Here is a 16,599-nt window from a genome sequence, read left to right on the forward strand (position 1 = left end):
TACCAAGAAGAGTGATGAAGATATGTGGTCCTCGCACATATTTGGTCAAGATGTTTGATAATGGACAGGTTAGGTTTGTTCACATTGATCATATTTTACCTACAGACATGGAAGTAGTTGAGAGTGGGAGTGATTCAATTATTTCTGACTCATCAGATAGTTTTGATACACCAGTAGCAAATCCTACATCCAATGTACTGGAAACAAATCCAAGAGAAAGTCAGAATTTAAGTTTGAGTCTGAGTCAGGAAAACAAACAGGCTGAAGTTAGAGAGAGTTCAAATGGAAATCAAGGGCATGTCTTGGAGGAAAACTTCCCTCAGGATCAGCCTCGAATGAGTTTAAATTCGACACCATGTTTGGAAGGTTCTGTTTGAGAGCAAAGGTACCCTCTTCGAAAGCTTGATTTGTAAATATGGCAAACTAAGTCCATATCCTTTGTTATGTATGATGATTGTTTGTTTTAATAACTTCTTCATTCAGGAGGGAGAACTGTAATGTCTGTAGCTCCACACTGTGGATGCCTGTGTTATTGCAGCTAGTGCTGTTTAATAAAGAGCAGGTCACCAGTCCAGCAGGTCAGAAGTTTCCGGAACCTGCAGCCATCTTACAGGTTGTGTGTTGTGTGCTCGCTGAAGATATTATAGCCGCCAATGGTGGAGCAATTAAAAATCGGGGATGCACAAGAGGCCAGAATTGAAGGAGCACAGCTATCACAGAGGGTTGTAGGGCTGGAGTAGGTTACAGAGATAGAGAAAAAAAATAAGTAAACCAAATACAGAACGACCTTTATTCGCAGGAATGTTTTTTTCAGATATGGCACAACTTAACACTGCTATTATTCAGGGAAAGAAGAAACCTGTCCTTCAATATTTACACATGAAACATTGGCCTAGATGTTTGATTGCACTGCATCCATTAAGCAGGCACAATACAGGCACCAAAGGATCCAATGTGGCGGGCAGCATGCGCATCTCGCCCCAGAAGTGTGTAATCCGTTTATTGGTGAAGGCTCCTACATAGGCGTTCATGGCTTGTGCTCGAAACAGCCAGGCAACCTTTTGCGTATGCAAATAAGGGACCTAATGGCAGTTTTGGACTGCTTTACAGAATTTATTTGAGACTGACCACAGGATTTGCTGTAAATATTGCAGTCAAGCTTCTCTAGCATGTGGTAGTCAAACCGGTAGTTCTTAAAGTGGCCACTGGAGGCTTTCATCGGAAAGGTCAGCTTTAATTCGTTTTACTTAACTTCTTGTGGAGCTGGGAGGAGCAGTGAATATGAGCAATAATCTTGTACACATGCTTTACAATGAAGTCTACATCATCATTCACTTGTCTATCAGCTTATTTATCCTTCCAGCTCCAATACTCATTTTCTCCACTTTCTGTCCTGTTGTTGATCTTCTCTAATAAGTTAATTAGCTGCTCACATGCACTTTACTCAGTTTTGAGAATTAATTTCCTCTTGTTAAAGCCCAAGTGGCTTCTTTGGAAAGTAAAAATTAACATAAGTATGCTCATAACAAGTTTTGTTCAACAAGCAGAGAGTAATTTTTCAAAATTTTTTGCATGCTTGAGTTAAGTGTTTCCCTGTTAGCCAGCACATATTGGAAAATAAACCTTCTTTTAACTGGTATAGAAACACAGAAACATAGAAAATAGGTGCAGGAGTAGGCCATTCGGCCCTTCGAGCCTGCACCACCATTCAATAAGATCATGGCTGATCATTCACCTCAGTACTCCTTTCCCGCTTTCTCTCCATATCCCTTGATCCCTTTAGCCGTAAGGGCCATATCTAACTCCCTCTTGAATATATCCAATGAACTGGCATCAACAACTCTCTGCGTTAGGGAATTCCACAGGTTAACAACTCTCTGAGTGAAGAAGTTTCTCCTCATCTCAGTCCTAAATGGCTTATCCCTTATGCTTAGATTGTGTCCCCTGGTTCTGGACTTCCCCAACATCAGGAACATTCTTCCTGCATCTAACCTGTCCAATCCCATCAGAATTTTATATGTTTCTATGAGATCCCCTCTCATCCTTCTAAACACCAGTGAAAACAGGCCCAGTTGATCCAGTCTCTCCTTATATGTCAGTCCTGCCATCCTGGGAATCAGTCTGGTCAACCTTCGCTGCACTCCCTCAATAGCAAGAATGTCCTTCCTCAGATTAGGAGACCAAAACTGAACACAATATTCAAGGTTAGGCCTTACAAAGGCCCTGTACAACTGCAGTAAGACCTCCCTGCTCCTATACTCAAATCCCCTAGCTATGAAGGCCAACACACCATTTGCCGCCTTCATCGCCTGCTGTACCTGCATGCCAACTTTCAATGACTGATGTACCATGACACCCAGGTCTCGTTGCACCTCCCTTTTTCCTAATCTGCTACCATTCAGATAATATTCTACCTTCGTGTTTTTGCCCCCAAATTGGACAACCTCACATTTATCCACATTATACTGCATCTGTCATGCATTTGCCCACTCACCTAACCTGTTCAAGTCACCCTGCAGCTTCTTAGCGTCCTCCTCACAGCTCACACCACTACCCAGCTTAGTGTCATCTGCAAACTTGGAGATATTACACTCAATTCCTTCATCTAAATCATTAAAGTATATTGTAAATAACTGGGGTCCCAGCACTGAGCCCTGCGGCATCCTACTAGTCACTGCCTGTCATTCTGAAAAGGACCCATTTATCCCGACTCTCTGCCAACTAATTCTCTATCCATTGTTTTTCTGCAGTTTGGTTTGTTACTTTAAAACCTCGTGTGTGTTGTACTGTGATTGAAAGTATAGACATAATTTTAACCTAGTCAGTCTGTTTGGGTTGGACACCCATCTTACATCCCGCCCCATTGAAATAGGGCATCATATTAGGCATGTGAAACAGGTGATCGACTCAACCATGCCCCGTTCCCGCCAGGCGGGTTCGGTTAAAATCAGGTGGTATATGTGGTAAATTAATGTTAGTATTCTTGCGATGTACGATATATCAGGGATCAAGGATCTCAGTCAAACTGTGCAGTTTAATAATACGATGAACTTGGTGAGTTCCTTTTAAATAAAAATATGTTCATGGCATGGTGGCATGCTGTGGCTCCAACACGTGATATCATAGATTTACATCACATCCCTTCCCACTAAACTAATTATACACCGAATTCCCTTCTTGGCCCCCATGCTAGCTGATATTGTAAACAGTTCCCTCTCCTGTACCATTCCATTCGAAATCTGCTGTTATTATCCCCCTCCTCAAAAAAATCTATCTTTGATCCCTCTGTCCTTACAAACTAACGTCCTATCTCCAGCTTCCCTTTCCTCTCCAAAATCATTGAACATGTTGTCGCCTCCAAAATCTTTCCTGCAACTCCATGTTTGAACCTCTCCAATTAGGGTGAACCACTCCACAGTACTGAAATGGTCCTAATCATTGTTACAAATTATATCCTTATGTGAGTGTGATCATGGTGCACTATTCCTCCTCATCCTTCTCGACCTGTCTGCAGCCTTTAACACAGTTGACCATACCATCCTCCCCCAATGCAGAATCTCCTGCAATGGCATCCCTTCCCACCCCACACCGTTACTTCTGGAGCCCCCCAAGGATCTATCCTTAGCCCTCGCCTATTTCAAAGAAACATAGGGCTCAATTTTGCTCAACCCCTTTTTTCAGCGCACTTACCTTATGTGCGCCGATTTTGCGTGCTGGAAACGGCGCCGGAAAAAAGTCGCCCCATTCTGGCCGCTCTTCCAAGTCCCCGGAGTCCCAGCGTGGCGTGCATTGTGAAGTGGGGGGCGGAGCAACAGGCCAGCGCCGAAAACAGTGCCGACACCTGCATGCATGCGCAGTGAAGTCTGCGTGCATGCTACTGCCCTCCCAGAGTGTCCTGTGGGCTGTGAGCAGGACCCGATGCTCGCAGCCCCTATCCCCGGCTGAAGGAACGCCCCGATCTCACCGTACCCTATCCCCAGCTGAGTGGCCTCCCACACTGGCCGGCCGGCCCGTTGAGTTCCCGGCCAAGGTAGAACTTCAGCATTATTTTTATTCATTGATGGTTGTGCTTGAGAGTTTTGATTGGGGGTGGGGCGGGGGGGCGGGGGAGGAGAAAGAGTGTTTTTTTTGGGGGGGGTGGAGAAAGAGTATTTTGATGGGAGAGGGGGAGAGAAAGAGTATTTTGATGGGGTAGCGGGGGAGAATTTAAAAAAAAATGAATCTGGCATAAAGGCAGGACTTCTATTTTTTATTTGTTATTGCTTATTACTTTTTGTGGTTTGTTTAGTGCTTTGTAAGTCTTGGTGCAGGTCCTCAGCTTCCTTCTATTTTTTATTTGTTATTGAATGATTATTTTTGTGCTTTGTTTAGTGCTTTGTAAGTCTTGGTGCTTTAAATGTACTAACCTGCGCTGATTTCTTAACTGCCCACAAGGTTTTTCAGAGCTGGCCACATACGCTGACCTGAGTCGATTTGGAGTAAGTTTTAGCTGGCCAAAGTGGCATAAATGGCCAAAACTGGCGTAAGTGTCTGGGAACGCCCCCTTTTGAAAAAAAACTGAACTAAAAAAAATCGTATCTAACTGACTTACACTGGAGCAAATTTTGGGGGGGAAATGGCATTTTTTAAACTTAAGCCAGAAAAAACAATTTACTCCAAAAAAATTGATGCAAGTCATGGCCAAAATTGGGCCCATAGAAACATAGAAAATAGGTGCAGGAGTAGGCCATTCGGTCCTTCGAGCCTGCACCACCATTCAGTATGATCATGGCATATCATGCAACTTCAGTACCCCATTCCTGCTTTCTCTCCATGCCCCTTGATCCCTTTAGCCATAATGAGCCACATCTAACTCCCTTTTGAATATATCTAACTGGCCTCAACAACTTTCTGTGGTAGAGAATTACACAGGTTCACAATTCTCTGAGTGAAGAAGTTTCTCCTCATCTCGGTCCTAAATGGCTTACCCCTTATCCTTAGACTGTGACCCTTGGTTCTGGACTTCCCCAACATTGGGAACATTCTTCCTGCATCTAACCTGTCCAATCCTGTCAGAATTTTATATGTTTCTATGAGATCCCCTCTCATTCTTCTAAATTCCAGTGAATATAAGCCTAGTCGATCCAGTCTTTCTTCATATGTCAGGTCCTGCAATCCTGGGAATCAGTCTGGTGAACCCTCGCTGCACTCCCTCAATAGCAAGAATTAGGAGACCAAAACTGTACACAATATTCAAGGTGTGGCCTCACCAAGGCCCTGTACAACTGCAGTAAGACCTCCCTGCTCCTATACTCAATTCCTCTCGCTATGAAGGCCATCATGCCATTTGTCTTCTTCACCGCCTGATGTACCTGCATGCCAACTTTCAATGACTGATGTACCATGACACCCAGGTCTCGTTGTACCTCCCCTTTTCCTAATCTGTCACCATTCAGGTAATATTCTGCCTTCCTGTTTTTGCCACCAAAGTTGATAACCTCACATTTATCCACATTATACTGCATCTGCCATGCATTTGCCCACTTACCTAACCTGTCCAAGTCACCCTGCAGCCTCTTAGCTCTTAGTAGGATGTACAATTGCTGAAGTTCATCCATGTGATCTTTAATTGTTTGCCATTGCTTATCCACCGTCAACCCTTTAAGTATCCTTTGCCAGTCTATTCTAGCCAATTCATGCCTCATACTGTCGAAGTTACCTTTCCTTAAGTTCAGGACCCTACTTTCCGAATTAACTGTGTCACTCTCCATCTTAATAAAGAATTCTACCATATTACGGTCACTCTTCCCCAAGGGACTCGCACAACAAGATTGCTAATTAGTTCCTTCTCATTACACATCAACCAGTCCAGGATGGCCAGCTCTCTAGTTGGTTCCTTGACATATTAGTCGAGAAAACCATCCCTAATACACTCCAGGAAATCCTCCTCCACCGCATTGCTACCAGTTTGGTTAGCCCAATCAATATGTAGATTAAAGTCGCCCATGATAACTGCTGTACCTTTATTGCACACATCCCTTATTTCTTGTTTGATGCTGTCCCCAACCTCACTACTACTGTTTGGTGGTCTGTGCACAACTCCCACTTGCGCTTTCTGCCCTTTGGTATTCCGCAGCTCCACCCATACTGATTCCATATCATCCAGGCTAATGTCCCTCCTTACTATTGCATTAATTTCCTCTTTAACCAGCAACGCCACCCCGCCTCCTTTTCCTCTCTGCTTATCCTTCCTAAATGTTGAATAGCCCTGGATGTTGAGTTCCCAGCCTTGGTCAACCTGGAGCCATGTCTCCTTAATGCCAATTACATCATATCCGTTAACTGCTGTCAACGCAGTTAATTCATCCACCTTATTCCGAATACTCCTCGCATTGAGGCACAGCGCCTTCAGGCTTGTCTTCTTAACACACCTTGCCTATTTAGAATTTTGCTGTAATGTGGCCCTTTTTGTTTTTTGTCTTGGGTTTCTCTGCCCTCCACTTTTACTATTCTCCTTTCTATCTTTTGCTTCTGCCTCCATTTTATTTCCCTTAATATGATCATGGCTGATCATGCAAATTCAGTACCCCATTCCTGCTTTCTCTCCATATCTCTTGATCCCCGTAGCCGTAAGGGCCACATCTAACTCCCTTTTAAATATATCTAACGAACTGGCCTCAACAACTTTCTGTGGTAGTGAATTCCACAGGTTCACAATTCTCTGAGTGAAGAAGTTTCTCCTCATCTCGGTCCTAAATGGCTTACACCTTATCTTAGACTGTGACCCCTGGTTGTGGACTTCCCCAACATCAGGAACATTCTTACTGCATCTAATCTGTCCAATCCCGTCAGAATTTTATATGTTTCTATGAGATCCCCTCTCATTCTTCTAAATTCCAGTGAATATAAGCCTACTCGATCCAGTCTTTCTTCATATGTCAGTCCTGCTATCCCGGGAATCAGTCTGGTGAACCTTCGCTGCACTCCCTCAATAACAAGAATGTCCTTCCTCAGGTTAGGAGACCAAAACTGCACACAATACTCAAGGTGTGGTCTCACCAAGGCCCTGTACAACTGCAGTAAGACCTCCCTGCTCCTATACTCAAATCCCCTCGCTATGAAGGCCAGCATGCCATTTGCCTTCTTTACCGCCTGTTGTACCTGCATGCCAACTTTCAATGACTGATGAACGATGACAACCAGGTCTCATTGCACCTCCCCTGTCACCATTTAGATAATAATCTGCCTTCCTGTTTTTGCAACCAAAGTGGATAACCTCACATTTATCCACATTATACTGCATCTGCCATGCATTTGCCCACTCACCTTGTCATGTATTCAACTATCATTGTAACCCATGTATAAGCTGACCTAAGTTGTACACCTTGAGAACATTGACCACAAGGGGGTGAACTTGTGGGAGACACTCCTAATCTGGACTTTCGGGTATGAAAGGGAAAGCTCCACCCACCTTCATCACTTGAGGTCTTGGTACTAGAGGTAACTGGTCACAGAGTGACCTTCTCTCAAGTATGGGCCTCGTGTGCATTTACACTGTATAGTAAGGACATATCATTGGCAATGAGAAACTGGGATTTAAACCACGCGAGCATGGCCACTAGCAGCACAGAAGAGAGGTACTGTGTTGGTGATGATTGGGACGACTTTATTGAGAGACTACAGCAAAGTTTTGTCATTAAGGAATGGTTGGGACAGGATTCGGCCGACAAACTCAGGGCTCTTCTCCTGACGGTTTGTGGATCCAGAACGTACTCCCTGATGAAGGACCTTCTAGTGCCAGAGAAGCTGGCGGACAAGACTTTTGAAGAGCTCAGTAAGTTGATCGGGGAACACCTCAAACCGGCGAGCAGCATGCACATGGCGAGACACCGGTTTTACACGCACCGGCGGCGAGAAGGGCAAAGCGTTCCAGACTTCGTGGCAGATCTCCAGCGACTGGCGAGCCTATGTAAGTTCCCAGATGCATGCAGAGCGGAGATGCTGCGAGACTTTTTTATTGAGGGCATCGGTCACACTGGGGTTTTCAGTAAACTGATTGAGACCAAAGACTTGACCTTGAAAGTGGCGGCTCTGATAGCCCAGACATTTATCTCAGGGGAGGAAGAGACCAGAATGCTGTATGACAAAAATCTTGGCTCAAATTCGGCAAACGACCAGGGAGTCAACATTGTTAACGCGGCACACAGTTCACTAGGCAGACAAGAGCAATCGGACATGCCCCAGCATGTAGTCGAACCCAAAAGTGGAATTCAACAGAGACAATGGCTAGCTGAACGGCGATTCATGCCATCGCAATGGACAATGCAGCCAGTAATGGGACCATCAACACCTGTTAATGGTGCACTTAAGGACAGTTACAGAGACAGTCAGAGACTATCGACTGGTAATGGACCTTTTGTTTCCAACAACAGGGCTTCCAGCTCATGCTGGAGGTGTGGAGACAAAAACCCAGCCAGAGCTTGCAGGTATCAGCAATATACCTGCAGAAACTGCAACGTCAGCGGTCACTTGCCGCGTATGTGCAGGAAGCCTGCAGCCAGGTTGATGTATGAGGAGGACGGGCCCGATGTAAGCCCTACGAGGCCAAATGAATACTGGGGGAAATCGCTGGAAGCTGAAGTTCAGCGAGTTCATGTGAAGCACATGTACAGTTCATATACCAGGACGCCACCGATAATGATGAAAGTGCTCCTCAATGGCATCCCAGTATTAATGGAGCTAGACATGGGGGTCAGCCAGTCCCTGATGAGTATCAAACAGTTCGAAAGGTTGTGGGTGTCCAAGGCCAGGAGGCCAAAATTATTGCTGATTGACGCACAGCTACGGACATATACAAAGGAGATCATTCCAGTGCTAGGCAGCGCCACGGTAGTCGTGACCCACAAAGATTCGGATAACAGGTTGCCACTCTGGATTGTCCCCGGGGACAGTCCCGCACTACTGGGGAGGAGTTGTCTTGCTGTCATGAACTGGAAATGGGGCGATGTCAATGCAATTTCTTCTGTGGAACGAGTATCATGCTCACAGGTCCTGGACAAATTTGACTCATTATTTCAACCCAGCATCGGCACTTTCATGGGGGCCAAGGTAGTGATTCACATAAACCCGGACGCCAGGCCAGTACACCACAAGGCCACATCGGTGCCGTACATGATGCGGGAAAAGATAGAATGTGAATTGGACCGCCTGCTGAGGGAAGGCATCATCTCGCCAGTCGAATTCAGTGACTGGGCGAGCCCGATCATGCCGATGCTCAAGGCGGATGGGTCGGTCAGGATATGTGGCGATTACAAGGCCACCATCAATCGGGTGTCACTACAAGACTAGTACCCTCTACCGAGAGCGGAGGACCTCTTTGCGACGCTATCCGGTGGCAAACTTTTTTCAAAATTGGATCTGACCTCAGCTTACATGACCCAGGAGCTGGCGAGTGTGTCGAAGAAGCTGACCACCATCACGACACACAAGGGGTTGTTTGAGTATAACAGATGTCCGTTCGGGATTCGTTCGGCCGCTGCGATCTTTCAGTGAAATATGGAAAGCCTCCTCAAGTCGATTCCAAGGACGGTGGTTTTTCAAGACGACATCCTCATCACGGGTCGCGATACTGAAGAACACCTCCACAACCTGGAGGAGGTGCGACGCAGACTGGACCAGGTAGGGCTGTGACTGAAAAAGGCGAAGTGCGTCTTCTTAGCTCCAGAGGTAGAATTCCTGGGGAGGAGGGTAGCAGCAGACAGGATCAGACCCATTGCATCCAAAACAGAAGCGATCCAGAGAGCACCCAGACCCCGTAACATGATGGAGCTGCATTCGTTCCTGGGGCTCCTGAACTATTTTGGTAACTTTCTTCCCAAATTGAGCATGCTGTTAGAGCCGCTACACATGCTCCTACGCAAAGGTCGCGATTGGGTCTGGGGGGACAGCCAGGAAAGGGCTTGTGATAGAGCACGCAACTTGTTATGCTCCAACAAACTGTTAACGTTATATGACCCGTGTAAGAAACTTGTTCTAACGTGCGATGCGTCGTCCTATGGGGTCGGGTGTGTGTTGCAGCATGTGAATGCCAATGGTCAGTTACAGCCGATAGCTTATGCCTCCAGAATTCTGTCCCAGGCAGAAAGGGGCTACGGGATGGTAGCAAAGGAAGCACTAGGATGTGTATATGCAGTAAAAAAAATGCACCAGTACCTATTTGGCAGGAAATTTGAGCTGGAGACAGATCACAAACTCCTAAGGTCCCTTTTGGCAGACAACAAGGCCATAAATGCGAATGCATCGGCCCGCATACAGAGGTGGGCACTCACGTTAGCCGCCTATGACTACACAATTCGGCACAGACCGGGCACCGAAAACTGCACCGATACACTCAGCAGGCTCCCACTAGCCACCACTGAGGGGGCAACTGAGCATGATGCTGAGATGGTCATGGCTGTTGAAGCTTTCGAAAGCGAAGGCTCACCTGTGACAGCCCGTCAGATTAAAGTCTGTACAAATAGAGACCCGCTACTGTCTTTAGTTAAGAAATGTGTCCTGAATGGGGACTGGGCAGCCACGTACGGGGCATGCCCTGAGGAATTTAAACTGTTTCATAGGCGCAAGGATGAACTCTCGATTCAGGCCGATTGCCTACTGTGGGGAAACCGAGTAGTCATGCCCCAGAGGGGCAGAGAGGTGTTTATCAGAGAACTTCACAATGAGCACCCGGGCATTGTCATGATGAAGGCAATTGCCAGGTCACACATTTGGTGGCCAGGGATAGATGCAGGTGCAACACGTGTGCTCAGCTGGGCAACGCACCTAGGGAAGCCCCCCTTAGCCCCTGGTCCTGGCCCGCCAAGCCATGGTCACGCATCCATGTGGACTACGCAGGTCCTTTCATGGGAAAAATGTTTTTGGTTGTAGTAGACGCCTACTCCAAATGTATTGAGTGTGCCATTTTAAATTCAAGCACATCCTCTGCCATGGTAGAAAGTCTACAGGCAATGTTCGCCGCCCATGGTCTGTCAGATGTCTTAGACAGCGACAATGGCCCGTGCTTCACAAGCACTGAATTCCAGGACTTCATGGCAGGCAATGGAATCAACCATGTCAGAACGGCATCGTTCAAGCCAGCCTCAAACATCCAGGCGGAATGAGCAATGCAGATAATCAAACAGGGGATGCTCAGAATCCAAGGGGGTTCCCGACAAAGCCATTTATCATGCCTCCTGTTGGCCAATAGATCCCGACCACACTCGCTCACGGGGGTTCCACCCGCAGAGCTGCTAATGAAAAGGACGCTCAAAACCAGGTTATCCCTTATACACCCTACTATGAAAGAAATTGTTCAGAGCAGGCGTCAGTCACAATGTGACTACCATGACAGGAATGCGAGGGCGCGATGTATTGATGTCAATGACCCTGTTTTTGTCCTTAATTACGTTGCAGGGCCCAAATGGCTTGCAGGCACTGTGATTGCCAAAGAGGGGAATAGGGTTTTGGTAGTTAAACTTACCAATGGACAAATCTGCCACAAACACGTGGCTCAAACTAAAAGGAGGTTCAGCAACCTCATAGAAGAAGCAGAGGAACAACACGACGTAGAGTTTACTCCACCACAGGTGACCGAACACCGGAACCAAATGGAGGAGAGCCCAGTCACTGTGGGCAGTCCGGACAGGCCTGAGTCACCGCAAACAGCAGACACTCAGGCCAGCACCCAACAACCGGAGCCCCACCTCAGGTGCTCTACAAGGGAGCGTATACCACCAGAGAGACTTAACCTGTGATCCCAATAAGACTTTGGGGGGGACGTGATGTCATGTATTCAACTATCATTGTAACACATGTATAAACTGACCTAAGTTGTACACCTTGAGAACATTGACCACAAGGGGGTGAACTTGTGGGAGACATTCCTAACCTGGACTTTCAGGTATAAAAGGGGAAGCTCCACCCATCTTCATCACTTGAGGTCTTGGTAATAAAGGTAACTGGTCACAGAGTGACCTTCTCTCTCAAGTATGGACCTCATGTGCATTTATACTGTATAATAAGTACATATCACACCTAACCTGTCCAAGTCACCCTGCAGCCTCTTAGCATCCTCCTCACAGCTCACACTGCCACCCAGCTTAGTGTCATCTGCAAACTTGGAGATATTACATTCAATTCCTTCATCTAAATCATTAATGTATATTGTAAATAGCTGGGGTCCCAGCACTGAACCTTGCGGTACCCACTAGTAACTGCCTGCAATTCTGAAAAGAACCCGTTTATTCCTACTCTTTGCTTCCTGTCTGCCAATCAGTTCTCTATCCACATCAATACATTACCCCCAATACCATGTGCTTTCATTTTGCACACTAATCTCTTGTGTGGGACCTTGTCAAAAGCCTTCCCATCTACAAGCTGCTCCTCAGAGACATCATACAAAAGCACAACATCAGCTTCCACATGTACGCTGACCATACCCAACTCTACATCACCACCATTAAATATTCGGAAGACTAAAGCCATTGTCTTTGGCCCCTGCCACTCCCTCCGTTTCCTAGCCACTGACTCCATCCCTTTCTCTGGCCACTGTCTCAGGGTGAAGCAGACTACTTTTGCAACCTTGGTTTCCTCTTTGAGGCTGAGCTGAGCTTCCAACCCCATATCCTCTCCACCACCAAGACCGCTTTCTTCCACCTCCATAATACCGGCCAATCCCCACCCCGCCTCAGCTCTTCTGCTGCTGAAACCCTCATCAATGCTTTTGTTATCCCAGACTAGACTATTCCAATGCTCTCCTGGACAGCCTTCCATCTTCCACCATGCTGTGAACTTAATCTGCTGCCCATATCCTAAAACACAATAAGTCCCATTCACCCATCATCCCTGTGCTTGCTGACCAATTTGACTCCCAGTCCAGCAATGCCTCTTTTTTAACGCCTCATCCTTGTGTTGAATTCCTTCCATGACCTCACCTCTCACTATCTCTGTAACTTCCTCCAGCCCTACAACCCTTCGAGAGCTCTGCATTCCTCCAACTCTGGATTCTCGCCTATCCACCTCTTCCTTCACCTCACCATCAACGGCCATGCCTACTGCCATCTAGGCTTTAAGCTCTGGAATTCTCTTCATAAACCTCTCTGCTTCTCCACCTGTCTCTCCTCCTTTAAGGCCTTACTTAAAATCTATCTCTTTGAACAACCTTTTGGTCACCTGCCCTAATGTCTTCTTCTTTGCCATGATGTCAATTTTTGTCTGATAACAATCCTGGGAAACGCCTGAGGATGTTTTACTAGGTAAAGGTACTATATAAATGTAAGTTGTTACATGTGAAAGCACGGAGAAAAGACCAGACGTGAACAAGCAGGGGAGGAAAAACTGAAGGAAGTGTTGGCTCTGGTCAACTAGGGTAGCTTGGCTGAAGGTCTGGGTGGAGGTTGCCAATCCACCAGCCATTTGGGCATAGTTCAGAGTTGGGAGGGGGCCTTCATGAGAATTTGTGATTTGTCATGGGGAAGTGGGTAAATAGAGCTATAACCCATCATTCCTCCCCAACTTGTTGTGCTAATGCCATAGTTGATGTTGTGCTTGGTGTGACTTTAAGAGGGTATAAGATACAATTTTTTAAAGAAATAGAATGTTATTGTTAGCAAAAAGTGATTTTTTTTCTTAATTTAAATGTTTTCCTATCTGCACAAGTATATTTTTGCAATTTTTTAAGTCATATTGTTGCTTCGGCTCATTAGGAAAAGACGAAAGTTTGTGAATTAGAAAAAAATTGCTACATCTTGTTGCTCGGCACTTTGTTATTTCAGAGACATTGATAGATTTCAAGTGATTTGTTTTCTATCAGTAGGAACCCAAGGCAATCTAGACGATCAGCATACTTTTATTTCAAAATGATATTAATTTTTTCAATTGATTTGTATTCAATATCAGACACAAGAGTCAGCAACCTGACACTTCAGCCAATGTTTTAAGCTTTAGCTTGAAAGGAACATGTGTTCCGATCAATTTTCTCAGAACTAACAAATAAGCCTACTGAATTACTCCAGTGTGAAATCTGATTGATAAATACTAGCTGCTCTCCTGTGGTGTTTCTCATGGGCAGTCTCCAGTCTGGAGGAAAGTTGTGCTTTTTAAGGCCTGGATTTTATCTGTCAGTGTGTTTTTCCATTGGGAAACCGCACTGGGGAGTTAATTTCCTGCCTGCTGCGGCAATTTTAACGTCTGGGCCTCATCTAAGTTCCAGCAGCCAACTTCCCACCCGTTCCCAGCAGGAAGTCGGCGGGAAGTGGCTGAGAATTGCACAGCTGACAGCAGGTACTTGGCGAGTCCAGCCAGGATCCCGTGATCAGGATAGGAGTGAGATCGCAGAAGGGGAGGCCTAAACCACCTTTGTGGGGCGCAGAAGAGCGCTCTTGCTGTTTCTGGACCCACAAGGAAAATTACACATTTTTTTGAAAAACAAAACTTTTTTGACCTGTTCTGGCCCTGATCTGCTTCCTCGCTGGGTTGGCTTGGCGAGAAACTCACTGCTTCCCACTCAGGCTGTCGAACAAATATTGCTGCTGGGTCCAAATGAGGTCCTGAAATCAGGTCCTGACATGCATATATAAAAAAAGGATCCCACTGGCTTTGGGCGGGTTGTCCTTGCCACCTGCTCAATTGAGCAGGTTAAGAACATAAGAACATTAGAGTTAGGAGCAGGAGTAGGCCATTCGGCCCCTTGAGCCTGCTCCGCCATACAATTAGATCATGGCTGATCTTCTACCTCAATTCCTGCACTATCCCAATATCCCATAATTCCCTTAATATTCAAAAATCTATCAATCTCTGTCTTGAATATACTCAATGACTGAGCATCCACAGCCCTCTGGGGTAGAGAATTCCAAAAATTCACCACCTTCTGAATGAAGAAATCTCTCCTCATCTCAGTCCTAAATGGCCAACCCCTGATTCTGAGACGGTGGTCCCTGGTTCTAGACTCCCCAGCCAGGGGAAACATCCTCCCTACATCTACCCTGTCAAACCCTGTAAGAATTTTGTCTGTTAATATTGCGATCTGGTGGTTCCGGGCAGCTTCAGGGTGGCTAAGTAATTTTGTGATTTTAACTGCCCACCCTTTCGGTTTCCGTCAGGCGGGTAGAGTTAAAATCTCCCCCTTAATTTCTAATCTGTCCTGTTCCTTTAAGGCTACTGCTCACATATTTCCAACAATAACTTGCAATTATATAGCGCTTTTAATGTAGTAAAATGTATTAAGGTGTTTCACAGGAGGATTAGCAAACAAAATTTGACACTGAGCCAATAAAGGAGATAATGGGACAGATGACCAAAAGCTTGGTCAAAGAGGTAGGTTTAAGGAGCATCTTAAAGGAGGAGAGGCAGAGAGGTTTAAGATATTCCCCGTGATAATTAACCCAATTAATCTGAAAGTCAATAAGAGTTTAATTGCATTTTGGTAGGGGAAATTTTCAGATTGCCAGTGCTTTTAAATTCCAGCTCCAGGTCAAAAGGAAACCATAATACCTTCTTTCTCTCTTTTTTTAATACTTCTGACATATTAAAGTAAGATTTCTGAAGTGCGGCGGATACACTGAAGACCTTTATATAAATAGATAAATCAGTTAATTAGTTCTCAGTTGAAAGTTTAATGACAGATAGGTTTCAATTATTTCAGTTATAAAACATTTATTTAAACCATAAAAGCTATTACTTTCTAAATGCAGTAGGTTTGCTCTATAAAGCTGCCTTTGGGAGCTGTACAGATACCATATTATAGAGAGATGCATACTACAGAGATGCTGGCTCTGATATTTACGGAGAGACGGGTAGAGGGCGGGGCAGTGCGGTGGCAGGGGGGTATTCCTGGAAATCGTGAAAACGCGGAATTCCTCATTTAAAAAAAAATTCTGTTGGCTAGATTGAGAGGTTGGCTTGTAGCCTGGCGGCCAGGGATCGTTCCCAGCAATTGGAAAAGATTGGGGCTTGGTGGGTGGGTTTGGAGCACAGCAATCGGGAGGCAGTGAGGATAGGATCGGGGGCATGGTGGGAGGGTTGGCCGATCGCAGCAGCAAGGAGAGGTCACAATCGGAAGAAGGTTTGCTTGAGGGACCGTGGGAGAACTACTGATCCTCCTGGCCCACAAGTAGTGCTGGAAAAGCTTTATCTGGCTTCTCTTGCCTCCCTTTAGTTGCTGGGTTTCCCGAGCCCACGCATTAAATTTAAATCAGGCTCCCAACTGCACTGTGGGAGCCCGAATTAAATATTGCAATGAAGTGCCCCGCCTCTTGCGAGCGGGACATAGACACACCATGCAACCCGCCACTGTAATTTTAACCCCGTGTCCCTCTCCTGCAGATCGTGTGGAGTTAATATCAACCCCGCTATGTTTTTGAAAAGATGCTGTTTCTGTATTAGAGAGTGATCTATGGATGATATATGTCACATCACAAATCCAAATATATTAATCAGAAGCGAGTCTCATTGGAAAGACTTTATTGAATAATAGCAAAAGAAATTATATATTCAACAGCCAACACTGTTGTGCCACTGCAAAACAGTTCCCTTGTTTTAGTGCAAATGCGATAATATAATGGTTTGTTTTATTTCTTTTTTCTC

General features: G+C 45.7%; 1 protein-coding gene across 1 annotated transcript in view; it reads left to right on the plus strand.

The window, feature by feature from the left end:
• Nucleotides 1–16,599, plus strand: part of gfra1b (gdnf family receptor alpha 1b) — a 367,204-nt gene that overhangs the window by 318,615 nt on the left and 31,990 nt on the right. The gene's annotated exons all lie outside the window — the stretch shown is intronic.

The sequence above is a fragment of the Pristiophorus japonicus genome, chromosome 3 (assembly GCF_044704955.1).
Source record: "Pristiophorus japonicus isolate sPriJap1 chromosome 3, sPriJap1.hap1, whole genome shotgun sequence".
Lineage (NCBI taxonomy): Eukaryota > Metazoa > Chordata > Chondrichthyes > Pristiophoridae > Pristiophorus > Pristiophorus japonicus.